The sequence below is a fragment of the Astatotilapia calliptera genome, chromosome 13, assembly GCF_964374335.1.
Source record: "Astatotilapia calliptera chromosome 13, fAstCal68.1, whole genome shotgun sequence".
In the NCBI taxonomy this organism is placed as follows: Eukaryota; Metazoa; Chordata; class Actinopteri; order Cichliformes; family Cichlidae; genus Astatotilapia; species Astatotilapia calliptera.
The window spans coordinates 23,252,079-23,279,769 of NC_137434.1; the positions used below are offsets into that span (position 1 = coordinate 23,252,079).

The following is a 27,691-nucleotide window of genomic DNA, read 5'->3' on the forward strand; positions in this document are numbered from 1 at the left end:
CTAAGTCCAGACTAACCTTGCAATCAACTTTTTCCACTTTTGGTTTCAATCTTTGGTGATGTAGTTCATGGCTACATTATTATGCCATATTGTTGCTCAGCACAAGTTACTTGTCCAAATAATTTCACACATTGCTGTGAGAATACTGTAGCAAACATACATCATGCAGTTTGGAGCACAGGTGATTCCACTAAACATTAGTTTGATCACATATCGTATTTGCCATAAACATAACAATATGTAAGGATTTCACACACACTATATCACCCAATCATCCATCTAATTTAAAAGGGTGTTCATTTTAAAGCTTGTCAAAAAACATCTGATTGCATGAAGAAACTGATTTTTTAAGTCAAGGACTGCGGTGAGCTGTTAACTTCAATGCAAGTCAGTATGAGTTCACTCTCATGCATGCTGCTAACTTTTTTTCTTTCTTTTTTATGTGAAATTAGGTGTCACGTCTCATTTTGGAAAGCTGCTCCTCAAAAACTTCATCACTGGCCTCCTAAGATCCACTGCGGACGCTGGCTGACCTCAGCGAGTGACCTCTCCAATCATAGATCAAAGCCGTCTGCTTCCCAGCTAGTCGGGTTAATCAGAGGACCACCCTGAAGAGCCAATCAGGTAACATCTTACTGGACTTTAAGGAATTATGCTGCATTTGACAGGCATACGTACATTTCCTTCAGTGATGTACTGGAGCACATGTTTGAGGTTTATAGGTTTTTTTCTAAGCATGTCAGTGAATCTGTTTTGGGGATCAAGTGCTTTGTTTTCAATTACATCAGTCATAAGTCCTTTTAATTTGCTTACATTAGGCTTTGAAAGACAAGGGCATGCACACAAAAGAAGAGTATGTGACCCAACTGTAGCAGAAGAAAAATAATTAGAGGCTCATACATAAAGTAAATAACTCTAGAGGGCTAAAGCCTCATATTGTAAAATCACAAATTGCTTTTTGTTTTACTACTTAGAGTAGTTTCAACAACATTATTGAAATACAAATCTGTTTGTAATACAAATACAGTCTGAAAATAATGTCCAAGAACAAATATTCCAGTCAAAATGGAGCCCGAATAGTGTGAGTGAAATGTGTGTAAGTGTCCATGCAAGTGGTTGTGTGTGTTGTGATGCTAAGAATGGAGCACTTGTATCACTTGCCCCTGTTTCAGGGGAAGTGACATGAGATACTTAAAGACCAAAATTGCCTCACTTAGCCAAACAAACTGGCTCTCCTGACACACACACACACACACACACACACACACACACACACACACACACACACACACACACACACACACACACACACACCAACACAATCTTACATGCACACACACATCTAGAGCTCTCTAATGGCCAATAAACTCAGGATGTTCGTTCCTCCTCTCAGGCTCACAAAAACGAACAGCAAAATTATGAGAGTAAACGGATTCCACTGTAGCTCTGCCTAATGACCACACACACACAAAAAAACGTACACACAGTTTGTGTGTGTGTGCGTGGGTCAGTGAAGGCTGAGGCAGATAGGATGTACATAATAACCCTAACATGGCTTTTATAAGCCTTCAGCTCTTTTGAAACGACCTCGACTGGGAGAGAACCCAGGCCTGCATATAAAAATACTGAACATACTAGAACATGACTTTGAAGTTCCTTCTGCTTGACATCAACAGAAGAGATACCCATGGACACATGTGTCCAAGCTATTATAGCTAACAGGAATACCTTTTGAGGTAACACTTGATCACAACCTCTGCTTATAAAGTCCAGATAATAGTTAATTGTACTTTAATAAATTTTTATTTTGCTTCTTTTTGAATGATTTTTATTTATATCATTAGTTTATAATGCATGTTTATCTATATCATCAGTTTGTGTAATAAAATAATAATTTATGGATTATAATGTTTTATTACCACAGCTATAACAAATACACTTTACTAGTATCAACATTTTATATTCTCAGTTATGCGTTTTTAATGATCACCACATGTTATTACCATTTAATAGCAAATATTTCATTACTGATCAGCGAGCCAGTTCTCATACCTAGAGCTTCAAATACTGCCAGTACTGCCTGTAATTTAGCGTTGGTTCTGTGACATGGCAATAGCCAGACTAGTGTTATTTCCAGCTGACAGTATTTTTATCCAAATCACAATCTTTTCCTACGCCTAAACAAACGTGGTCTCAAAACCTCATGGAACCTCGAGTAAAAGTAAACAAAAGTGAGGGAAATAAAAAAATAAACAACAATCTACATGTGATTCACCCCAAACTTCTTTTTACAGATGTAAACACAAGTGACAACTTTGTAACATTCTAATAACCAGTTGATAAAATTATTATCACTTCATTATTTGTTAACAGTAACAACTATTAAATACAGTTTAATTATGAATTTAACAATTTAGGAATTAAGGTCATTTCAAAGTGTTTCCATTCAGGCTGGAAGTGATAACGAACGACAAAATGTTAAAGTCTTAAAGAACTCAGAAACTCAAACATCTTACTAAAAGTCATGAAACAGACGATTGTAAATGGCATACCAACACATATCTACCCTACTAAAGTCTGCACATAAATAACAGTATAAATGTTATAGAGAAGTACAAAAAATACACCCATGGAGTTTTGATACTGAGAAACAGACATCACTCCCAAAAATTTACAGGGCATTTCCTTCCTTGTGTTAATACTCCCACCTCTCCTATTTGCAAATTATTGTCCAGTCTCAGCTGGTAAATTCCCTTTACCTCCAAAGGACAACTTTTTTTGCTCTAATCTCACCACAAATTTAAAGAATTCTGTCATTTTATATGGATGGGGAAAACATGGAATGGGTCATACACACTGGAATCGTGTGCATCTCTGTGTGTGCGTGAGTGAGTGTAAGACTGAGACAGAATTCAAGCACCACCCCCCAATACTTCTAATGGTTTCTTTCAGGACCATATGTCCTTTGCGTCAGCACAGCAACAGTACGGCCTCTACAATTACAGTCGGCTTCGGTGTGAAAGACAGACATGTTGTATAATAGGAGGTGGGAGGTGGAAGGTGGAGGGCATTAAGTTATGTGTGTAGAGCAGGAGGGAGCTGCAGAGCATTTTTGAAGAAGCAGATCTCCCTGTATTGCCTTACCATCAATAAATCTTGGAGCTCGCTATAGTGCTGACATAAATTAGCCTCCACCTACCCATCTAAAACCTAACTACTACCTAACCCCCCCCCCCCCCCCCCCCCAACCACCACCACACACAGGCACACAGACACACAACTAAAACACCACCTCCTACTACACAAACCCTGTTTGAAACTTTCTTGAAGCTTTCTTCTTGCACGCACATGCAAAACTCACAGCAGCAGAGACACCCACGGAGTTTGGGGTAATTAGTAGTATTTCTCGGTGGTGAGTGCATTTCCTCCTCAGGGTCACTGATAGCAAAACGCTTGTTAAACTTTATATTCCCTGATGGGGTGAGAAAGAGTGAAACAGAAGGAGAGTACACTCTCATTAACACAGTCCTCTGTGTGTGTGTGTGTGTGTGTGTGCATGTGTGTGAGTTTGAGCGTGCATCTGCAGCTGTCTGGCTGATGTCTCCATGCTTATAACAGGTCTTATAATGGTGAAAGATACTCATTAAGGTAAATTATCAAAGTCAGATTTCATTAAAGCAACAAGCAAACACAAAATAAATTATTCAAAGGATTTGTCTCAATTCTTAAATATATATATTGATAATTATTTACAAAGTTGTTTGGAAAAATAGATGGGAAAAAGCTATACAATTATTTAAGCCCTATATTTTAATTTTAAACAGTAGAAACACAAAATATTAAATGCTGAAACTGAGAAATGTTTTTCTTTAGAAGGCAAGGATATAATCATTAATTTAATGAACAACCTTTCAAATAGTTGTGCCGGACAACAACAGAAAATATTAGAGAAGTGGAGTCTCTTAAAACGTTGTGGAAGGATTACCACTTTTTGGGAGACTGTAAGAATTCACAAAGTCAACATTCAGATTTTTGTGATTTTATCATTATCAGTAAATATTATCATTAAAGTATTGTTATCCCAGAGAAGACTCTATACAAGCTGAAAACTAATACAGAATGGCTGCATGGCCCTCAGGCACCATTGTATTTGAAACAGACTACAGTGGAAATTATTGCATAGGCTCAGGACCTGTTTTAAAAACCACTGTCAGTGAATACAGTTTATTTCTGCATCTACAAATGTAAGTCAAAACTCTATCATACAAAGACAAAACTAAACTGGTACAAACAAGATCCAGAAACATTGCTGCCTTCTCTGGGCCCAAGCTTATTTTGCATGGACTGAGGCAGAGTGGAAACTGTCCTGTGGTCTTATGAATCAAAATTCTTTTCTAGACACCTCATCCTCCAGACTAACGTGGAGAGAAGAACCATCTGGCTTGTTATTAGCACACAATTTAAAAAGCCAGAATCTGTGATTGTATGAGGGTGCATTAATGCTCATGGCATAGGTAACCTGCACATCTACGAAGGCGCCATTAATGCTGAGGAATATAAACAGGTTCTGGAGCTATATATCACTGAGAGAAGATCTGGTTTATTTTAACAAGACAATGCTCATTCTAAATATATTACAGCAGCATGGCCCAGCAGGAAAAGGTCCAAATGCTAAACTGGCCTGCCTAAACTGGTCCAGAATTGTACCCCATTGACAATGATTTGTGCATTATGAAAACAGATGACAAAGGAGGAGATGATAAACCGTTGGGCGACTGAAATGTTGCATCAGGCTGTTTGCAATTTTTAAAAAATCACAAACATTTTAACAGCTCTTGCAGTGTTATTTAAAGAAACAATGGAAGAAATCAGTGCAAAACATGCAGATGCCAAATTCAACATTAACATTTTTTAACTTTTTTATATTGTCTTTATACTACATTTAATTGTGTAAAGGCTTGAAATTGTTTACAAATTATTGCACCGGTTTATTGTCATTTAATAAATTTTGTTATATTGTAGCAAAGTCAAAGAAATACACATATAATAATTCTGTAATGACTATAATAAATCTGCCTATAAGTGTTACAAAAAGAAGGAATTTGAAAGACATAAAAATGAATAAATTATTCCCAGAGTGAGTACCTCTGTGTACACTGGCTAACTCCATCAATATCGAACAATTTTTGTGTTTTGCAAAAGAAGGATGTGGGAAATTTTAATGGACTCAGCAAAAAAGAAGCTGCACTGAGGCACTTTGACATTTTAAAACACACACACTTTTGGGGAATTAAAGAGATTCTGTAGATAGGTCTGAAAGCTTATCCTGTGCACCTCAGCAAATTCTAAAGCTCTTTTTCTTATGTGATCATTTTAGGTAATTTAATAAATTCCCAGAGCTCTGGGTGGAATTAGAAGAAGCTAGACTTTGGTCAGAGGAGAGCTTTTAAGAAAGCTGGGATCGTACATCAGAGGCCCAGCAGTCGATGGTAATATAATGAACGTTTACATTTACCTGCTTCTCACCTTTCCTGTTGGTATATACCCACAATCTAAACTGCACTTGTCAAAGCATCAGTCCAGTTTGTTTTCATAAATATGCTGTATCTCTTTTTTTCCATCTCTCTCCTCCATGCTCCTGCTCGAAAAATTAGATATTTGGTGTTTTAGTGAAGGGCTTGAGGTGTGGTTAGCGTACGCACGCGTGTGTGTGTGTGCAAGCACGTTGGGGTTGGGGTTGCAGAGAGCTGCTCACGATGCCAGAACTAGCACTTCTGGTTGGAAAAAAGGAGTCTGAGTTTTCGTCAGACGTGTAGGGAAGACAGACAGGGCGAGGGAAAGGCTTTTTGAAAGTGCAGTCCAAAAGCAACAGAAAACACTCCCTCTTGACCATGTGGTCAAAAATGGGTGTAGAGGGAGAGGCGGCATCTGGCGTGATGCCTGGAATGAAAAGAAGCAAATATACCCTCCTCGTCCTGCAGTGTGCACCTTATATTGCCAGCTGCAAACCGTGTGTAGACGAAGAGAGACAGGAAGGTAGAGGGAGAAACAGGTAGAGTCAAGAGCAAGACGCAGACAGACAGATAAAAAGCGGATCAGCAAGAAAGACAGACAGACAGACAGAGAGACAGATTCACATATAAAAGCGCCAGGAAGGAGTATACTGAGAAGCGTGGAGGCATATCATGAACAAGGTCAGAAAGACATCGCTTGGCAGAACAGGAAATGATACAGGATATATCTTCTCTCTCTCACTCGCTCTCTGTGCTCTCCAAGGCCTGTGCTGTAAGTGACAGCGCTGCAGAGGGAAGTTGACATTGCTGAAGTATGAATTTCACCCATTTGTGTTTTGCGGAAAACACGGAATCGAGGCTGTCTGTCTGGATCAGGGGCTAGGCCCTTGACCTTTTAATGACCCCTTCTGAGCAGACGGCAGGATTTTATTGGCCAGTCAGATTCAATTTATTAAACACTATGCAACTCTATTTGAAACTTCTTAGTTATTCTTTCCAAATGTGGTTGTGATATCCATTTGGAAATGGATGTGAAAGATGTTCAGCGTCTTTTATGACCACTTTTGGACCTCTTACTTTACTTTACGTGCTTTGCTTACTGCTTTTTTAGATAAACCAGCGTGGTCATGTATTTAAAAATAAAGGATATTTTTAAATACTGTATATATCATTAATCAGCCTGAAATGCTTTTTTAAGCCCAGCACAAATCCAGCACGTGGCCAGAGAGTCAAAACAGAGCAAAGGGGAGATTACTTGGAAATAATTGGAAATAAATCAATACAAGAGCAAGCTTCACATCAATGTTTTTTAACCATGCGAGGCAAAAACTGCTCTAAATATTACGTTGAAATAAATGACTCATGCAGCAGAACCCAGGCAATAAGAGGCCTTAATCTGGAGCCCAAATAAAAAGCACTAACATATCTGCATACACATGTATATTGACACACATGCACGGGCAGAACAGTGGGTAATACAATACACACAGCTATGGAGTGGTGGGGTAAAGTGAGACCTTCCTGTAATCAAAAGAAACGGTGTGCTATAATAAAGCCCATTTTGAAACGGTCTATGGCCTGAGGGATCAATCCTTCTGTTGGAATGAGGAAGAGAAAATGGACACTAAGCTGTGTCTCACAAAAAGAACAGAATAGAATAAAGTAGAATAGAGCGCTACAGAAGTGGATGATTGTACCGTCTTAATAACACTATGTTTTGTTGACTTGAGATCTCGTTTCTGTTCTTCCTTTGTCCTCTTTTACCTTCTTCCCTCTTCTTTTGTGGCATCTTCTCTCCTGATGTTGCAGGTTGCACTTCGTTTGCGAGTCTCTTGGGCGACATCCATCAGCTGAATGGATAGAGGCTGTGCAACAGCAGCGCTACAGCAAAAAGAGGGCAGAGGGTATTACCTTTCCAAAAACCACAGAAACACCAGTCTGGAATCAATCTGGTATCACACTACTAGCTCTAAAACACACACAAAAACACACATTTTAATCTTTAACCCTGGTGAGTTTGCTCGCTGCAATTTTTCATCTGCGTGAGTTTATGCGTTGTAGTATCGTGTCAGGCCCGGGATATGGTTCTCTGCTATATCTTTGACTTCACCTGCTGCTGAAGCTCTTTACCAGAGCACTGAGAGTTAACTGCTGCCATAAATAGTCAAAGGAGTGTGTGCAGTGATGTGCGGGGCAGTACAGGGCAAAGATATATCTGACAGGAAAAGAGCAAATCATCTCTCCTTGCTACCTGCTGTAAAAAATCCAGTTTCAATGCTTCAGATCAGCCTTCAGATCAGAGACCAGTTGATTTTGAAGAAATCCAAAAAAAAAGGAAAGCATGAGGTGTCTCTGGCATACTTAATTTGATTTGTAAGGCTCTGTCTCAAAAATAGATCACACATGGGCAGAGCGTTTACACAGGCAAGTTCATCATTACATTACATACTCTGAAAGCTGTACTATTTTCCACCTTTGCTGCTGTGGAATTTTACATCAATTTCAATTTAGGATTTCTTCTGTATCTCTCTTTTTTTAATTTGTCTTTGATGTGGCAGCTGGTCAGTTATTGGATATAATATCACCATTAGCTATACTAGAAGGACAAAAATATTATTTTTAGAAGGCTAACTGTTTTATTTATTATGTGTTTCATCAAGCCATATGAAAAATATATTTTAAGCAAAGTCATGTTTACTGTATTTAACAGCTTTCATGACGAATGCTGATCATTTTTGTTGGCAAACCTCCATAAAGCTCATAAGCAGGAATTATTTCCTAATTTGAACATGCTCTATTGAGTATTGGGTGAGATTCTGGGGCCGTAACACTCCAATAAATGAACAGACAGTGTATTGTTCCTCTGTGGCTCTTTGCTGCCTTTCCTGCTTAATTAAAGGTTAATTGCATAGAATAAGTCCGCATTTCTATTTCCATCGATGCAAAGCTGAGTTTGTGAGAGGGCGGCAAGGATATCTGGAATTTATCAACTTTACCTAACTCAGTGTGTGAGCAGGCACAAAACATGTGGGAGAGGGTATATGTGTCACACAGCATATGCACACGGCACACAAGGCACACAGACACACACAGAAAAATTCAGAACTCCCTCTGCCATTTTTAATCAAGAATTTGATCCCTCATTCCATCTGGGTGTTCTGACTTGGTGGGCTGCAGTGTGCACACAAGAACACATGCATACATGAAGCAGCTAAACACACACAGAGATACACATATATGTACATGGAGATGCAAACACTGATAGATAATCTGTGGGGTGGCTAAAGCGGGGACCACCAACTGCATGCTGAGAATTTTGCCTGAGCCATCAAGCAGCAGATGGTACTAGTCTATTATTCGACATGGTTTGCACACACGGAAAGATAAACGCATGCATATAAAGTTGCTTAGAAGCAATGTAATTAGCAAGTATTGGAAGAGCATGCACGAAGAGCTCTAGTATATTTCAGTGCAACTTCAATATGATCTCCCTGTTTCGTGTCTTTGTTCTGTTTGGGCTGATTTAGTGAGTAAATCCTTGTCCTTCTGTCAGAGGCCTCCTTATCCTTTCGTGATCACCTGTGCTCATTTAGCAAATAGGCTCTTGTGTGTTGCATGTGCATGTACGAGGACACAGGTTAAAAAGATAACATTTGGTGGACCACCTGCCAGGAAGCTCAGTTTGCTAAATACAAAGTCTCATCTTACCCAATACTGTGAGTGTGTGCATCGAGGGTTTACAGTTGACATGAATGGCTGAAGAGCAAAAGTGTTTGATTACTGATAAATGTTATGGAACAAGAACTACGTAAAGAAGATGAAGTGCAAATGACACATGCTGTGACTTTTTAGCAGTAGAGCTGACATTTGAGCACAAATCAAAACCAGACACAAAACCATGCAATTTCCATGCACAAGCCCTGTCATCACTTCAGTAAGATGTTTTTCCATACTGCTATAAACCCTAATTGTTACTGTAACTTCAACTATTAAAAAAAACAAACTTAAATCATCACTTTATAGCGACCACGTTATTAACTGATTTGAATTCTTAAATGAGGCCTATGGCAGGATCACTCAACCACTTATCACCTTTGCTTATCATTAGTGCAGTGCCGCAAGGCAAGTGTTACTACTAAAATGGCCATTAACAAGTTCTGCTACCAGCTCTTTGCCCCATAACCTGGAGTGTCTACATCATTAGGTCTAACTGGCTTCACTGATCATAACTCACAGGGAGGTTCACGTGCAGAAAAAAAGATGGAGACAGGTACAGATGGAAAAGGGGAGAATTAAAATGCTCAGTCTTCTATTGCTAAATGGACTGGTTCTCATAGTCAACTTGCCTCATTTACTTTCCTTCTAGGCTCTTTCTAACTAACATTCACACACATTCGTCCATCAGAGAGCAACTTGGGGTTAGCATCTTGTTCAAGGATATTTGGCATGCACTGGAGCAGACAGGGAACGAACCACCAACTGTCTGATTAGTAGGTGACCTGCACTACCGCCTGAGCTACAGCCATTCCATGTGTGCATATGTGCATTACTGATGAAGAGTTAAAGACATTAAGGATGGAATTAACAAATTTTTTGCTTTGGCGCAAATGTGTAAGGGTGTGGCAACATGTACGCTCTGTATTTGTGGGTCCACATGACTTAGAACCAGAGGAATTTTAATTGTCTGAAACAAAGGAGGATTTAATTTTTTCCCAGTACATCTATCTTTCACTCCTTCGCTCTCCTTTGCTTCTTTTTTTTCACCGTCCTTTCTTCCATGAAACAATAAAATCGTCTGGCCTCTAAGTTATGGAGAGCTTTTGAAGTGGCTAGAGGAGCCAGTAAATTTAGTGGGCACCTTTGGGAGTCGGTTCAGTGGTGCAGTGGCTGTACCTATATTTCATGTGTTCATGTGCTCGTGCCTATGTGTGTGCGTCTATGTGTATGTTTGAAAGTGTATGCGTGCTCACATGAGTCACGGCTGTGCCTGCGTTTCTGTGTGTGACACAAATGTGCTTAGATTTGGTGTGTGCACTTGAATATGTGTGTGTGTGTGTGTGTATGTGTTCATGTGGCTCTCTATTTCATAGTCATGCTGATTTGTAGCCGTCTACATCACGTTTCCCAGGACACCATAAATCTCACTGGGCAAACTGCATTGGAGATAGTGTGTGTGAGTGAGTGAATAAAATAGCATGAGGTCTATGTATTGTGTGATCATGGGCACACCACTGACCATCTGTGCCCGTAGTATTTGCTATATAGTGATAGTTGGCCTTTAATAGAGGTTACTCAGTAAAATTGATTGGTAGCAGATGCATTCAATTGGTGAAGAGAATAAATGAAACCTAGACTGAACAAATGGGGAAAATGCATTTCTCTGTCTACCTTCTTATTTCTTTACTTTGGCATTTGCATCTCTGTTTTACAAGAAAGTGAGTTAAAACAACAGTGCAAGGAAAGGCAAACTATTTAAACATATATTTTGCATTTTCCACATTTTTGTGACATTACCTACATACTAAAGTGTTCACAGGACATATGTGGACAAGTATATAAAAGTGAAAGAATAGGTTGTTGGACAAAGCTCACTGAATTCAAGTATGGTAGCAATGGAATGCAACCATTCAAATTTCTTGTCTCCTACATATACCATGATCGGTTGTAAGGGATATTATTGCAAAGTTGAAGTGTTTGGGAACCACAGCCACGAGGAGCAGATCATGTAAAGTTACAGAGCGGGGTCACCGAGTGCTGAAGCGCATAGTGCGTTAAAGTTGCCAACATTTTGCAGACTCAATAACTGCAGAACTCCAAACCTCCTCTGGCATTAACATCAGCACAAAACTTCCCCGCTAGCAGCTTCATGGCATGGATTTCTATTGCTGACCAGCTCCTGTAATTGTGATGTGTAGGTGGACCAATACCTTTGTCCAGTGTTTCAACTACTATTTAATGCTAATGAGAAAAACAGCTGAGCTTTTGCAATATACTGAAGTACTGATGCGTGGTATCCCTCCCGTTGTTTGTTGCATCCCCAATACAGTGAATTTATGATAATGTATAAAAAAACTGTTTACTACAAGATACTACTAGAAAACATAGGTTTATGAAAACAGAATAGAAGATGTGGACACATAAATATGATATTTAGTGGTAAAAAGTGTGTTTATGTTGCTTTTTCTCCTCTGCTCCTTGTTGTGTCTTTCCACTCCTCTCTATGCTTCTCTCTCTCTCTCTCTCTGTCTTTGCTCTCTCAGTTTTCCTAGACACCTGTGCAGGTCTAATGTTTCAGCCGAGTCCCTGAAAAATAAATGCGGCGCTCCAATCTCTTAATCCACTCGGCTCCATGTAACCACGTCACATGACACCACGATGGACGCCACCGTCTTGATGCCTAGACAACACTGGAGGGAGTGATTGTTTTGTGCGTGTACATGTGAGTTTGTATGTCGAGTCTTTTAGGAAACAGGGCCAAGGAAGAAAGAATTCAAGGATATAGTATGGAATTGCTTCCCTGACAGTTTTAGCTGTATATTAGGTTTGTGTTTGCATTCTAATACTGTATATAGGTGTGTCTTTTTCATGTGTGTGGTTTAGGGATTGCATACTTTATGGCAGAAAATAGGTAAAGTTGGAAGACCAATCTTTTCTAATTTAAATCAAGGTCCATGTGTATGTTTGTAAGTGTGTGTGTATGCGTGTATGTGTGTTTTGGGATGATACCCAATCCACAGCAATCAGTCTGACCTCCACTCTGGAGTGAACTGCTCTCAATGATTAATGGATCTGCCTCCGTGCTTGGTTGCCAAGGCAACCCGAAACCGGATAGCCCTCAGGAATTCGCTAGCTCGCCCTCAAACTTACGTTGTGTGTGTATGTGTGTTGCTAGGCTGTGGGTGGGAGACAGAGTGAGGCTAACAGTGACTCTTTGGAAAGATGGAGTTGGCTATGGTGAAGGTGGGAAAGGAGGTCCAGTTCAGTCAATAAAAGAGGGTGATTTCCATTCTGCATTTTTCAACGCGTTATTGTTTTCTTAAATTTATATTACACATTTTAATGTACTGTCAACCGTTCAGTCTTAAACATTTGTGTCCAAAGCAAGTATTATTTTAGGCCAGAGATACCATAGTATGTAAAATTACACCATTGTTATGGGCCACCTCTGTGTCGGTATGTGGTTTAAATTACAAGGACCATTATTCACTTTCAGTGATCTGTAGTTTCGGCCAAATAGTTATTTATACAACTAAAGGTTCGTGACAGTAATTAAGATTCGTGCATAATTATTTCCATTTGCGTGTGTACATTACTATTTACTATGCTATGTGAGTAGAAGGTTGGGCAATGCCCTTAGTCCATTTGAAACTAGTGATGAGTAAATCCATGTTAACAAGATGGCAGCTCTTAAGTTGAAGTGCTGCTGCCCAGCTTGTGGATTGTATGCTTGACAGACCAACTTAACACTACAGTGTTATTTTCAAAGGGCCTCTTAACACTTTATTGATCTGGAGACCATGGGGCCTCATTAGATGAAGGCTCTGGGTTAGCGCAGTATGCATGCAGTGTGTAGTGGTGCTTTCATTACTGATGGACTAATGATATACATCTATATATATGCATTTCTTTTTGGTGAGGAAATAACCAGTTTCAGCAACAAGGAAACGCTTTTTTTGTCATCTTACATTGTACTGTGGTCAATTGTTGTTGTTTTTTTAAACTATAGACTCAGTATCTTTAGCGTATCTGCCCTGATTAACACATTTACCTTCCAATGAAAGATCCCTGGTTCAGGAGAAGCCACAAAGCCAGTTCCCCCCACAAACTCGCACAATTTAAAGTCTTCAAACACTAATCACAAACACTGTTGTGTGTTGAGGCACAGATCAATAAACAATGAGGTAAAAAAAATCAAAAATTAAATAATTATTATTAAATAAATAGAATAACAAGATCAAATTCAAGATCAAGTGTTTTAAAACCAGTAATCATAGAAAAATAATCTAAATAACCCCTGTCTGAAAGGTTTTCAGTATCTATTGGTTCTACACTGTGGTGCAAGGTAGCCGCAACCTGAACTCACATGACAAAATGTGGTCAGGACGGTTGATGGCTGATGGCTTTTTGCTTTCTTTATCACCTGATTTTCCCTCATGCTGGTGTACTACTAGTGCCAGTCCTAAGGTCAATTAATAGGAGGGTTGTGTCCAGAAGGACAAATAAAACATGCAAATCCATCTGGTGTGACAACCATTTAGGAATGTAGGAAAGTAAGGAAGGAGCCAAATGTATCTTTTTCTGCGCTACAGTGTTACATGTATGTTTTCACATAGAAGTAGAACATAATAAAGAGTTTACCATAAGTGCATCCAATGCATTTGTTCAGATGGGTGTCTTGAATCTCTGGCATTGTGTTAGCTGAATGATAACTCTCTGGCATACACATATCGCAGATTTAAATTTTCTGCCCTGTCTTTACTCCATTAGACTTAATGGAGGAACCAGGTTATCAAATTCAGGATTAAATTCTGACAAATCTAGTGATGCATCTGTGAGCTTTATGAGTTTCAAGGCAATCAACATTTGGTGTCTGTTACATAGCTCTAAGCATATCAGACTGCTGGTGGATTTAGTTGTGTGTCATCAGCATAGCAATGAAAGCTGTTCTTGTTTCATGAGGAAGTTACTTTATGTCAACATATGATATATGAGACCCCACCAACGTTTGTAACTATAGACAGTATAAAAGATGGACTTAGCCACCGAGACATTTTTGTGAAGCGCCATAACAAGCCCAGCACCATTTTGGTATTTTGAAAATGGATGTGATGAGCGAGGGGTGAAACTGCACACTCATCGGCAAACAACCACAATATAATTCTCTATATGGAGTGAATGTTGTATTGACTGGCAAATTTATATGGTGTCAGCAACAAACTTTCATTTTGCTGGTTCACCTATTTTCCTACCCTCACATATGTTCATGAGATATGGGCAATAACCAAAGAATTCAGACAAGTGCCTGAGTTTCTTCTCTAGGGTGGCTGGGCTCAGCCTTAGAGATAGAGTGAGGAGCTAGAAGTAGAGCTGCTGCTCTTCCGTGTTTAAAGGAAAGGTTGTGCATCTGGTTTGGATGCATCCTGGTTGCTTCCCTTTACCTGAAAGTAGATCCAGAACCTGCTGGAGAGATTATATACCTTGTCTGGCCTGGGAACATTTCATGATCCCCCAGGAGTACCTTAAATGTGTTTCTGATCAGTAGAATAACTAGAATAACCTGCTTAGCCTGTTGCCACTCAAAGTCATCAGGAAAGCGTTTATGAAGGTCACAGTGAAAACATGCAGATACAGAAAAAAACAATTTAAGACAGAGCATTACTTTTTATTTCACTGAGACAGTAAATTTTAGGAATGCTATTTGCATATATTTGTTTGAGAGATAAGAACTGGACCTCTTGCATTGCATGCAAAATATAATGCTAAGCAATAATTATTGGTCAGTCTCACTAAAACAGTCACAAAGCTATAACTTAGAGACTGTCCAAAAATACTGTGTAATGTGGCCTTGTCTGTGTATCGTTCATATGTAATCTTTGAGAATTGGGATGTGATCTTTGAAGATCTAAACTTATCCCATCCATCCATCCATCCATCTTCTGTTTATCTGTCTTAAAGAGAATATGATAAAATGCCAAAAATGCTAAATGTTTGATCGATCTCTTATAGAGTAAAATGGAAGATCTACTTGACATGAGGAGTGGTTATAGTGATAGAGTTTCTCCAGGAATGCTTGGAGAGAGAGAACTTCATAATAGCACTGTAGAATTGTAGGTTGGCAATCTTAAGTAACAAAACTGTGGTATTCTAAGTTACTCTTTTAGTTTTATAGTTGTAACATTGTTGAAAAGATTTCATACATCTGAGAATAACATGTTAATAAACTTTTTTTTTTTTAATTTAATCTTCTTTTGAATGAAAATGTGGACTGTAATTTCTTGTAATAAAACAGGTGGTGTGAGCAATTTTTGGTGAAATTAATTTTTTGGCTAAGAAAAAGACACTTCACAATAACAAATAAGTCAGGTAATTTACATGATAATACGTCTGCTAAAATAAACATTGTCTACATTGTCTACAATGTTTATTTTACACAGATCATATATCTATGGATATGAATTTCATGGGATTTCAAAGTGTATCTACTTCTCAAAGATCCCACAAGTTATTAATAAAAATCCGCAAACTCAGTAAAGCTGTTAAGTTAGAAAAGGTTGAATTCATTTAAAGGTTTTTAAAGTAATTTAGAGTCCAAAACAATTTTCTGATAAATATTTTGTTTTTACCGACTATACTCATTGCACACTTAAAATTCTTCATGTTTTCATGTACACATGTGTGTTTGTATGTTACTGTCTAGGTTTATGTGTGCATAAGCTGAGTGACAGACGCAGTGGGGGTATCTGTGGCAGTGTGTCAGGGATGTAAACCCAGACTGACCTGGTCTTCTATTACCCTCCAGCTCTGTCAGCACACAAACATACACCTGCAGAGAGACATGTTAAAAAGAATAAAAATAAAAGCATGTTATGCTTTTATTTTTCTGTTACTGATGAAGCTTCCTGTGCACTCACACTAAGACTGGTAGATCGCTGCTACTTCACCAAGATGATGCTGGTGTGATTATAATTAAGATAAAAAAAGCAGCGGACACGGATCGTTTATCAGGGTTTTAACCAGGGAAGTATTATCAGAAAGATTTATATTTTATTGGCATTTTCATGCACTTCTGAATGCAGGAATAGAAAAACAGACATTTAGCTCTAGAAGTATAATTAATTCCCAGTCTTTAAGTGTACAGTGGATTGTAAGGGTTACTAAAAACTGTTAGCATTTTCTTGTATTAAAACTAAAAATATTTGCTTACTGCACGATCTCATCGGTCCTATTAGACAAAATTTGAGTACTTGTGGGTAGATTACAATACCTTATGATCTAGATCTTACCTTGTGATCTCTGATTTGGAGTGTTTTAGTTAGATGGATACTCCTGTAGTCATCGATGCAACTATGTCACCCTGGTAGCAAAGTAAAAACATCAAATGAGTCTATGGTGTTTCCTCTCTTAGAACAAACTTGATGTTATCCTTACTTTCCTTAAGAAACTCAAACTTAAGAAAGTCCTTCCAGGACTCAAACAGCCCTGAAAGTGTTTTTCTGAATGGAATCAGACACTAAAGACAAGTTGCAATTTAAATCCCAGCTTCTGATTATTGTTAAATGGCCTGTATTTATATAGCGCTTTTCTAGTCCCTAAGGACCCCAAAGCGCTTTACATATCCAGTCATCCACCCATTCACGCACACATTCGCACACTGGTGATGGTAAGCTACATTGTAGCCACAGCCACCCTGGGGCGCACTGACAGAGGCGAGGCTGCCGGACACTGGCGCCACCGGGCCCTCTGACCACCACCAGTAGGCAACGGGTGAAGTGTCTTGCCCAAGGACACAACGACCGAGACTGTCCAAGCCGGGGTTCGAACCGGCAACCTTCCGATTACAAGGCAAACGCCCAACTCTTGAGCCACGATCGCCCACATTATTATTATTAAGATATATATATATATTTTAATCTAAAGTGAGAAACTAATCACAGTACCATCAAACACAAAATTTGTACCTTCAATAGAGAATCTGGTAACAGCCAGAAATCCAAAAACGACTGTCGTGAAAGTTAATTTAGTCACATGTACTTACATAAAAGTGATGTTTATTATTAAATGCTAAAAAATATACTTGTTTGATTTTTGAGTGTTAGAATAAATGTAATTGTACCTATTTGTTGGTAAACATATTTGCAATAATTATATTACAGTTATACCTTTTTTCTACTCTCAAATTATTTATACCTTTAAAAAAAACTCATAATTCTCAGGTTTTCATATTCCAGCTGTAAAATGTAATTTTGAACATGAAATATTATCCAATTTAATAAACTATTTTAGGTTTCATAGATAAAGTCTTTTTTGTCTATAAACTGAGTGGATGTTAATACATTAACTTTACACAGTCCATAAACACAGTAACAGTGTTGGAGACAACTAATACATTCAGTGCCTCCATAATGTGGCTGTGGCTCACAAGCGAGTTAAAAGTGCTTAGACGCAGAAAAAAATGAATGTGTGTGTGAATAGGTGAATGAAGATTATAATAAGAAAGTGCTTTGAGTCCTCAAGTAAAGCTGAAAGGAACTAGATAAGTATCGGTCTATTTACCTTAAACTTAGTGACGTAAGTCATTAATCTAGGAGGTTATACAGACCTACATGTGCACACATGATTTGCAATGCCATTCGTTTAGGTGCGGTGAACAGGCAATCTTAATCCACTTATCCAAACTGTTTAGCTTCTGACGCTTCTGATATATATGCAAATCATATGTATAATGTATGTAAAATCACGAGTTGTAAAACAAATCTTTAAATGTTAATGGTAACTGAGTAAAGGGCTTTTGAAAGTACACACACATAATAAAACACAATACTTTGATAATACTTTGGGGTGGGATAAATGAACAAAAATGAAATCAAAATGTTTTTGTCTTTAAATATTTAAATACACAGTTTAATCAGAATTTATACAAACAGGAGCTTCTGGCAGAAGAAGTGTAAGTAGGCAGAAGAAAATGAACTCTACACTGAGCACTGCCAGATATACAGTGGTAAATATATGTGTAAGTGTGTGTGTGTGTTAATTTGATGTGTCTATAAACAAACTGAAGTCAAAGAAAGTTTAAGTGGACAAACTGTACAGCAATCAAAAGCAGTTATGGAACATCTGACATGTCTTTTCATCTGAAATAGTCAAGGTGGGGAAAAAAAGAATCTACATGAACAGTCCAGTGACTGTTGCTTGTGTGCATACTTGAATCAAATTAAAATGAAGGTCTGGTAGCTTTTCCCCAAACAGTCTCTGTATTTGCGAGCATCTGACTTGGTAAGAACAAGACACAACAAACATTAGGTGAGCAAGGCGAAAGAATAAGAATCGTGCGAATATTTACTGTCGCTAAATACATGTCTTACGGATCTTTATAAGAAAATGAAAAAAAGGGGAAAATTTGCTTTGGTTTTAGGTTATGCGGGCCAAACGACAGAACACCATTATGTGACCCTTCCCTAGAATTAAAGTGCGTTGGGTTATCTGTCACAGTTCACTTCTACTGCATGGCAATGAACCTGAGCCAATCAATGATTAGACCGGTCATATGTTGATGAATACCAGAGAGGCATTCAGTTCAGTGGTATTAGGTTTAACTCTATCTGTCAGCCTATCTTTCACACTCTTCACCCTGATGCGCGGTTTAAATTAGTCATAATCATAACACTCTTAGGTCTACATTTTTTTTTTAAGTTTTTATAAAGGTATGGAACATTTTTCCCCACTCTCCTATAGCCTCCCAGTGCTGTCTCACCCCAGTTCAATGTTTAGTGTATCTATGTGATGGTACTTTGACCTAGTTTATAAAATAGTACAAAAGAATTAGGAAAAGTATAATTAACTTTTCTGAAAATTGCTCCTCACTGATGTAACCAATAGTTTGCTCAAGTTTGATAAAACTTTACTAAAAATGATATTCTCCAGCTGTTTTAAGAAGAAATTATTATACTTTTAATACTGATTTTTGATACAGATGGATCATTGCTAAATAAATGTCTATTTGAAAGGACAATTTCAGTAAATACAGCAACAAAGGCAACAGTCCCAGTTTACTAAACCTTATGTATAGAACTGTGTGAGTGTATAAAGACATATGCATAAGCTTTAGTTTGATTGCACTGACACGTCCTCCTTTAAACATATGGGAAACCATGGGTTAATATCTCTGCATAAACACACATGTATATTCTCACATGTGTGTGCCTGACAAAATGAAAGGCGGCGAGTGGAGAAGGGTTCAGTACGGGCCAGACCTCTAGCCCTAATCAGGTTACATGATTAATGAGGGGGGGAAATGGGCTCATGTTGTATTAAGAAAATGTGTGTTTGAACCCAAAGCAGCGGGTATCAGCAGCCTAATGCATCAGCCATCGACTGGACACCTGAGATCCACGGTCTGCTGTGCTGTTAGCTCGGTCCCAGTGGAGAGACGCTGCATTGATTCTCCTAAAACTCCCTCACTTTCCTCCTGTTTCTCTTTTTATCCTGTTCTTCTTCTATCATTTATGTCCTTCTTTGTCTTTCTTGGATTAAGTTCACACCTCCTTTGTTTTCATTTAATTATCACTTTTTTCCTTCTTCACTTTTTAGTCTCTGCTATTTCAGTTGCTTCATCTGTCTTCCTCTTCTTTCCTTACTGCCTTTCTCCACTTCACTAACAGCTTTACTAGGTTTGCACACACCGCACAATAGCATCAGTGTTTTCTGTGTCTGTTTTTTGCCTCTGAATGATTTAGGTTCATTTCTGGCATGGACCGATGACCAACACTCAGCCCTCGCAACCCAAACACTGAAGTCATTTAATCTGTGCGACTTGCTGCACCACAAGCTTGTCTGATATATTAGCTATGCTGCATGCCTCATCCAATAAGGATTAGGTCCACTCAGTAAGTGTGTGAAATACACCGTAAGGGCAAAAACAACAGGTCGACTTGAAAAAATATATATATACTGAACAGTTTTGTATCAAAAAAAGATTTACTTTGAAACAGGGCAGCAGTTTTACCTCAGCAAATAGCAAAATTACATTTAGTCTGCTACTGGTTGGTGACAGTGGCCATTGTATTAATGCTGGAAGCCAATTAGACAGATTTTTGATGATGGCGGTATCTTGCATTCTCTGGGGAGGTGAGTTGTTATGTGCACAGTAGCTGTAGCACATACATAGGAGCTGATGAGTGATTAGTCTGGATTTAAACACAAACACACCTAAACCGTAGCTCTTCTCATTTTACCCTAAAACAATATTCAGCTTTCTGTCTTATCAACAGCTTCAACTGTGGCACACTAAATTGTAGAGTTACATTAATAATCAATAGAAAATATTATTATGCAGTTTTTCAGGCATGGCTGTATTTAAGTGGCTGCTGAGTTTATTAGAGAGTGGGAACGTGGCTGTGGTTAGGATAAGGCTGAAGGGTCAAGAGGTCAACAGTAGCATAAAGTGTTGTTTTGGCAGCATGAGGTGTTTTCCCAAAGTGAAAAGTAATAATGTTTAGCAATATAAACAGTGGAGGAACATGGTCTGAAATCAGGATGCAAAGATGTTACGCTGACAAAGTCGACTTTTTTTCTCTTTGCGGTGTAATTTTCTCAGTTTACTCCCTGGGTCATTTTCTTGGTGAATATGCCATATTTATGAATAATCAAAGAACAGTCTGTTTGCTCTCCTCAACTGAACCATCAGATCCAATGAGAAAAGTTTACTCTGAAAAGTTCAGTTACTGAGTCTAACAAAGGAGAAGTATAACGCGTTCATTAAAACAAAATAACCCCGGGCTCAGAGAATCAAAGCAATAAAGCAAACTGGATAAATAAATACATGAATGAAATGAAGATCATGGAATCGAGTCAGAGAAATGTTGAGGAGACCGCAAGAAACCCTTGAGATATGGAAACAAACCTGCAATATATAGACAAACGATTAGCGTACCATGTCATCAGTAAAGATGATTCATTGTTGTAGCGTTGCATCCTGAAGTGCACACATGTGTGCGCACATGCACAGTATATGTAAACAAGCATACAAACACAAGAGCAGAGTACAAGCCCAAACGGTCCAAGCACACAGACACATGCAGACTCCCACTATGGATTCTGTGAAGACAGCAGGGAAAATATCTGTGTTTTGAAAGTATTACCAGTCATATTTTCATATTTCTTTCCCCCTGCTGTTATAATTTTCTTCCCTGTCAAACAAATCAAAACGCCAAGACCAAACGGAGGCTGAAGGAGCAGCTCAGATTTTCCACTGTCAGGTTCACAAATGCGTTTCTCTTACAAACAGGCTCTGTGCGAGGAGACATGACCTGTGTGTGTGTGTTTGTGGATCTGTGCGCTGTGTGTGTGTTAAGAGTGCCCTTGTGTTGATTTTCATGTCCGCGAAAACAGTACAGTTCATTCTGTTTAAACTGCATCTAAAACGCGTAAATATTACTCTTGCAAATAATCATCAAAGCATTATTTCGTAATTTAAAACTAATAATAATTTGATTTGGAAAGACAAATCACAAACACAACAAATTACACAATTTACCTATTTCAACATATACTCTTTCAATGTAATGACATTTATTAAGCTGTTATTAGCTATTGTCAACATGTCATCGATAATACTGAGTTTAAAAAGCTATGACTGATGCACAGTTTAATCCTGTGGGAGCCTTTGTATGATGTGGTAGAAATGTAGTTTAGACTTCATGACAAGTGATTGTGTCTGGGCCCCAGATGTTAAACCACTTCAATACCGAACCGGATCAGTTTTTATTCTGAAGTGCATTTTTCAGCCCGTTCGGTTACGTCAAGTAAATAATTTGAGTAAAATATTCAAGATACAGTTTATATAAATGTAAACAGAATGGAAAAAAGTGAGTTATCCTGTAAATTACAACAATTGTAATTCACGTTAATGCAAGCGAAACTAAATCTATACTGCATTCATGCCTCTCTCCACAGCGTGTAGAGTAAAAACTCTGGATGATGAAGCAACAGTGCATTTCATTTCCCAAACAGGATGGCCGGGGTGATCTGCTGCCTTCTGGTTACATTTCCCCTCAGAGCGTCATCCGTCATCGGAGGGTCAGGGGTCGGGAGATTCATCAAAACAGTTTGTGCAGTGTGAGGTACACAAAGGAGCCTCTCAGGATTAGAGATGGCTCGCTGTGTTTATGGCTGTCTACATTAGGGTCTATCCCGTCATCACCCTACCCGGCTTGGTGTGAAGTCATCATCCATTCTGATGGGTTGACATGAAAAACCATCATATACACAACTCTCTTATTGCATTCCCTGTTTCTGCTGCTCTGCAAATATGAGAGTAGGAAATATTGATCGAGATCAAAATGATAGTTTCCAATGCCTTCGTGGAATTTAATAGATGGAGGTTCAACCTGTGGCAAAAAATTATAGAAGCCTAGTGTGCATTCCTAAAAAGATGAACTAAAAAAAAGTTATTATTCTACAAAGCTCATGCATATCTTTTAAACTCCCTGAAGCAACATTTTTCCTTCTGTTTATAAGACTTTAAAGCTCTTTCAACTCCTCTGTCATTGGAAAAAGTACCAAAAAAAAAAAGAAATTTACAGCTAAATATTTCTATTTGGGCTTTTCTGACATGATGAAATCGCCATAAACAAATGTTCAAATCCCACTTTAATACCATCAGCGGTTTAGGTTGTGTATTTCCTGTGGAATCAAAGGTAACGTGGCAGTGTTGCTCTTGTTTTCTTCTTTGGCCGAGATATGTAGTCACATGGCATTTATAAACACAGTACAACTGATGCCTATTATGTTTGACATGTGTTGATTGCTGGACAGCTAGCGTTGGAGAAGAACTCGCCGGAAGCATTTGAGTGTCCTATTTTTGCACATTATTTTATTTAACATGGTGTCTTTCTGAGTCTGTGCCAGAACGAGAGTTGCCAAAGCTATCTCCATGATAAATCTGGGACTTTGACACATATGCTGCCCAGCAGAGAAAAATCTTACATTGACAAAATGGAGTCCATATATCTCTCTGCCTAAAGAGCGTGCTGGCTCCATTAGCTGGTGTTTGGACACCTGCAGGGGCTCGGGACTCAACGAGGAGGGCTGTCAACGAGGGGCTTTGGTAAATCGAGAGATTATCCAAACAGTGGGACACTGGCTAATAAAAACAAGCCCCCCATTCACTGCATTAGTGCTGCATTAGCGCAGAGGGTATGGAGAATGGGGACCTGTGGGTCTGAGAGATGCACAGTCCAAAGCTGTTAAAGGGCTCTTCTGTAAATAATTAGTGATTTATTGCAGGTTGTATTTATTAGATTAGTGATTGGAGTGTTTCCTTGTTTGAAGGAAGTTCTGACATATATGTAGTTCTGACATATACATTTTTACTTTGTATTTAAATATTGGAAGGATGACATCATGCACTGTAGGTGAATTTAATAAACGCAAGATTAATTAATTTATTTAAGCAATTCTAAAATGGCTCATTAATAGTTAGAAAAGTGTAATGTGTATCTAGTACAATAAAGAACTTGCCAAATTAAATATTTACCACTTTTAAAAATGTCATTTATATCCCACAACATGGTTACAGAAGCTTGAAAAATATTTTTTTCAGACATGAAACCATTAGGATCGAGGTGCTTTAGATCATCATGTAATAAGAGGTGTAGTAAATATATATTATACAAATGCATGCGGTATTTTAAATAGTCACAAAATATTTCTATGTAGAATACAGAGGTGAAAGTGTAACTAGCTTGTTTAGTAGTCAGCAGAGTTTTCAGAGTGAGCATAACGTTCATCAGGAAGGCTTGAGAGTACAGTAAGCACAGTATATTCTCTGCAGCCGTACAGCAGCTTCACTCAGGGTGTGTACACCGGTCATGGGCATAAACTTCAGTTTCTGGCCATGACATTTATTAACTCCTACAAATACGACAGCTGGTGTTTTTTTCTCTCAAGGCACGGAAAATGAAATCATCTAATTTCCTTTGCATAACCTTAGTTTTTTGTGAAGTTTCTCAGGGTGAATTAACGGAAAAGTTTCAATGCATTAAATCATTTATTTACACAGTAAAATGCCCGTTTCCAGCAGTGACCAACACAGCGTAGGTGCTTTAACACACTGTAATCCATTTATACAGTCAGTTAATACATGGGCAAGGGGTTAAGGGTTTAATTTAAAGCAAATTAGATTGGTTAAAATAAATCAGCTTCATGTTTCTGACCATGTAGAGTTCTCACTTTCCTCATATTTAACTTTTATTTCTTTGGAGAACTTGTGCATAATATGAATTTTCTCTATAACACATACATAAATTATATCAATGTATTTGTTTATTTCAAGAATTGCAAATAATAACTTTGCATATATTGTATGAGAAGTTTTAATGCTAATAACTGTTAGCGAGACAGTGTAATGCCATTAGGGTATAATTGCTGGTCTCTGAGGTGGTAAGGACACTGCTGGCAATAACTCTCGCAGAGAGGGAATTTGCCTTTTATTAAAAACTGCTTTGGTGACTGGGAGTAAATTCATTTTCTGACTCTATTAGCACAGCAGATTGGGAATAAACTACTAAGGAGGAGCCACAAAATGCCTCAGGAAAATGTATTTGTGCATGCGAGTCTTGCTTTTTATCATAGCTCACAAATAAGTCTTCTCAGATTGACTGGTGTCATTTTCCTCAGCAGTGGCTTTCCTTTCACTGCAATGTGAAACCAGATAGCTTTTGTTTTGTGTTTTTTAAAGCTGAGATGATGACTGCAATATTTTCTTTTTCATTTTTATTTATTTAAACCAAATTCTAATCCTAATACGGGAGGTTTTAAAAGAAAGCTTAGTAAAAGGAAGGCGTCACCAAATTTCCGTATATAACGGTGTGACCTTCGATGATCCTTTATTATACACACATACATATACAGTCATTTAAATTGAGGGAAGCAGACAGACCTCGGCTCATCTTCTCCATCCTCCCATCCTGCTTGGATTAACACAAAGCTCATTTCAGCTTCCGTCCAACCACTCATCTCCCACCACTTTAGTGAGTTCTCTCCATCCACCAGCCTGTTTTTCCTTCAACCCATAATAATCCTCCCAAAAGCTTCTCTGTGTCTGTTTCCCAAGTCTTAGAGCAGAAACACAATGGCAGCGCAGCAGGATGTACAGGCAAGCAGAGGAGATCAGTCAGTTTGATAAATGCGGACACATCTGCGGGAGATTTTCACTGTAGATAAAATGAACTCTTACTGTTTTAAGCTGTTTTTTCTTTTCTTCCACATTTCCTGCCGCTGTGTGTTAAATATGTATCTGAACCGAGTTATTTTTTTGATGGTGTTGGGAATCGGGGTTGTTTGAGAATTACTAAACCTCCAAAATATTAAGAGAGAAACACATAGACAGGCCACAGTCTTGTTTCAGTCTTCCAGGAAACTGTGTTAAAGGCACTAACAGTGACCAGAATCAGTGGCTTCTAATAACACGGATCTAGGAACTGAAACTTAGAGCACACTGCACTTCAACAACAGTTCCAGGTAGATGCCAACAAACTAAAAGCTAGACCTTTAACAAAACACTTCTTGCATTGAGATTGTTTTGTTATGGCTCTTGGAACTACTAAAGGTTACCCAGCCGTTTAACACAGACAACAGTCTACAATTCTTATCTCTAAAACATACGCCAGCTGCAAATGTGATATGGGAAAGAGGCATTACCATGCTTAATTTAACCTCATCAACGTGTCTGCTCTTTTTTTCCTCCCCCCCATCATTCCCTGTGACTGTACTGCGAAGGTGAATAATTTGTCAGTAATGCTGTGACAGTGGAGGTAGGAGCCTACTGGGGTTTAGGGACCAGACTGTGTGGTCCTATCGGGTTGCAGTATTGACCCGAAGTCTGACTTGTGAGATCAGAACGAGAACGAAATCCATAAAATGAAGGAAAAGCAGTCTCTGTGTGAGGGCAGAAATCTAAAAACATGAATCAATATATAAAAATCCTCAGCTATATTTGAGTGAATACAAAACAACAACATGTTACCTAATCAATTAATAAGAAGCAATAATTTGTTATTTCTAAATCTGTGTGCAACATGAGTCTGTTGAAGAAAAACAAACACCTAACAATTCTCAGATTACAATTTTTTGGTACTAGCAATTATTCTATCATAAATACTTCTGCATTATATGAAATCGAGACCACTTCTAACAGTTTTAAATGCTCTTCTTACAAAGGGAAGCTGGCAATAAACAAGACAGTTGGGCATTAATATTCATCAGCCAAATGAAAAGCCACTGAATCAGATTAAAAGTTCATCATTGTCCTGAAGGGATACTTCTTCGGAAGTAAATACAAAATGTAGACATCCTCCATATCCAACTGATATTCCAATTGCAATAAATTCCTTTTGATATTTTTAGGGTGATATATATTCTTAGTGTAATGCCATCAAATAGGTTTTATTATTTAGCTGAAAACAGAACTTGTTTCCACAACTTCACATTTAGTTTCAGAAGAGTTGGTGTATGTCTGATAGATGTATAGCACTGTAGCCCGATGTCCTTTAGATTTTTTATAACTGCTGCAAGAATGTGGTGCAAAATAGGTGATCACATACAATGAAACACGTACACATAACTTCTAACCTATGTGCAAAATACCTAGCATGACAGAATTCTGGTTTCGTCAAAGTGGTGATGGACTCGCTCTGTTTTTCTGTAGACACTTGCTATCATTTGTGAGATTCGAACTACACTCGTGCGAGGGACAGGTGACAGATTATATCTACTTGCTCCTTCCATTTCTTCAAATTCAGACTGTTTCTGATGTCTACTCGGGCAGGTTTTCCCCCTGCACTGGGTAAGCTCTTCTGGCTCATGTCAAAGTAGAGTTTCTGCAATATAATGTTTTACATTTTCGTTCGGAGACTTTAAATTGCCTCAAAAGGTTAAAAAAATTCAAAAAATGATTTCTACCTCACGTTTTTTTTTCTTCCTTTTTTGTGTTCAGGGGACAGGACTTTGTAAGGCGACTACTTTCCACATCGGGGGGCCAATCAGGAACAGATGGAAAAGGTGATGACCCCCCCCGGCATGCGAGAGCAACAGCGAAACTGCCACTCAAAATCCCAGCATGTGGACATGTGTGAGTGGAGATTTGTGTGTCAGAGGACGATGGGAGGTTGTGTTATGGCTCTGAGGGTGCTACAGCAAGAGGGGTCCCCATACGAGTGAGTGACACTCCTCTAACATCTGTTCCATGGAAAACACACGCTCTCTTCCTCACTCTCAGTTCTCCGCTAACGATCTCCTTGGCTCGGTCTCTGTTGTTTCACTGTGTCTCGTCTACACACACACACAGACACACACACACACAGAGTTAGATGATCTTTTCATTTTACAGTAAAGCCGAGAGGAATGGAGAAATTAGATTAGGGCAGAATAAGATACTCCATTTATGATGTGGCTCTTTGCAG

At 38.5% G+C, this 27,691-nt stretch overlaps 1 long non-coding RNA gene across 2 annotated transcripts in view; it reads left to right on the forward strand.

The window, feature by feature from the left end:
- Nucleotides 1–285: 285 nt before the first annotated feature.
- The window catches only part of LOC113034976 (uncharacterized), a 33,415-nt gene continuing 6,009 nt past the window's right edge, over nucleotides 286–27,691 (forward strand). The window contains exons 1-4 of one of the 2 annotated variants that reach the window (XR_003274270.2): nucleotides 286–624; nucleotides 5,378–5,489; nucleotides 7,323–7,465; nucleotides 27,226–27,445. This is a non-coding gene — a long non-coding RNA (uncharacterized LOC113034976). The remainder of the gene's footprint in view (nucleotides 625–5,377; nucleotides 5,490–7,322; nucleotides 7,466–27,225; nucleotides 27,446–27,691) is intronic. The other variant, XR_013900874.1, reaches the window with a different exon arrangement.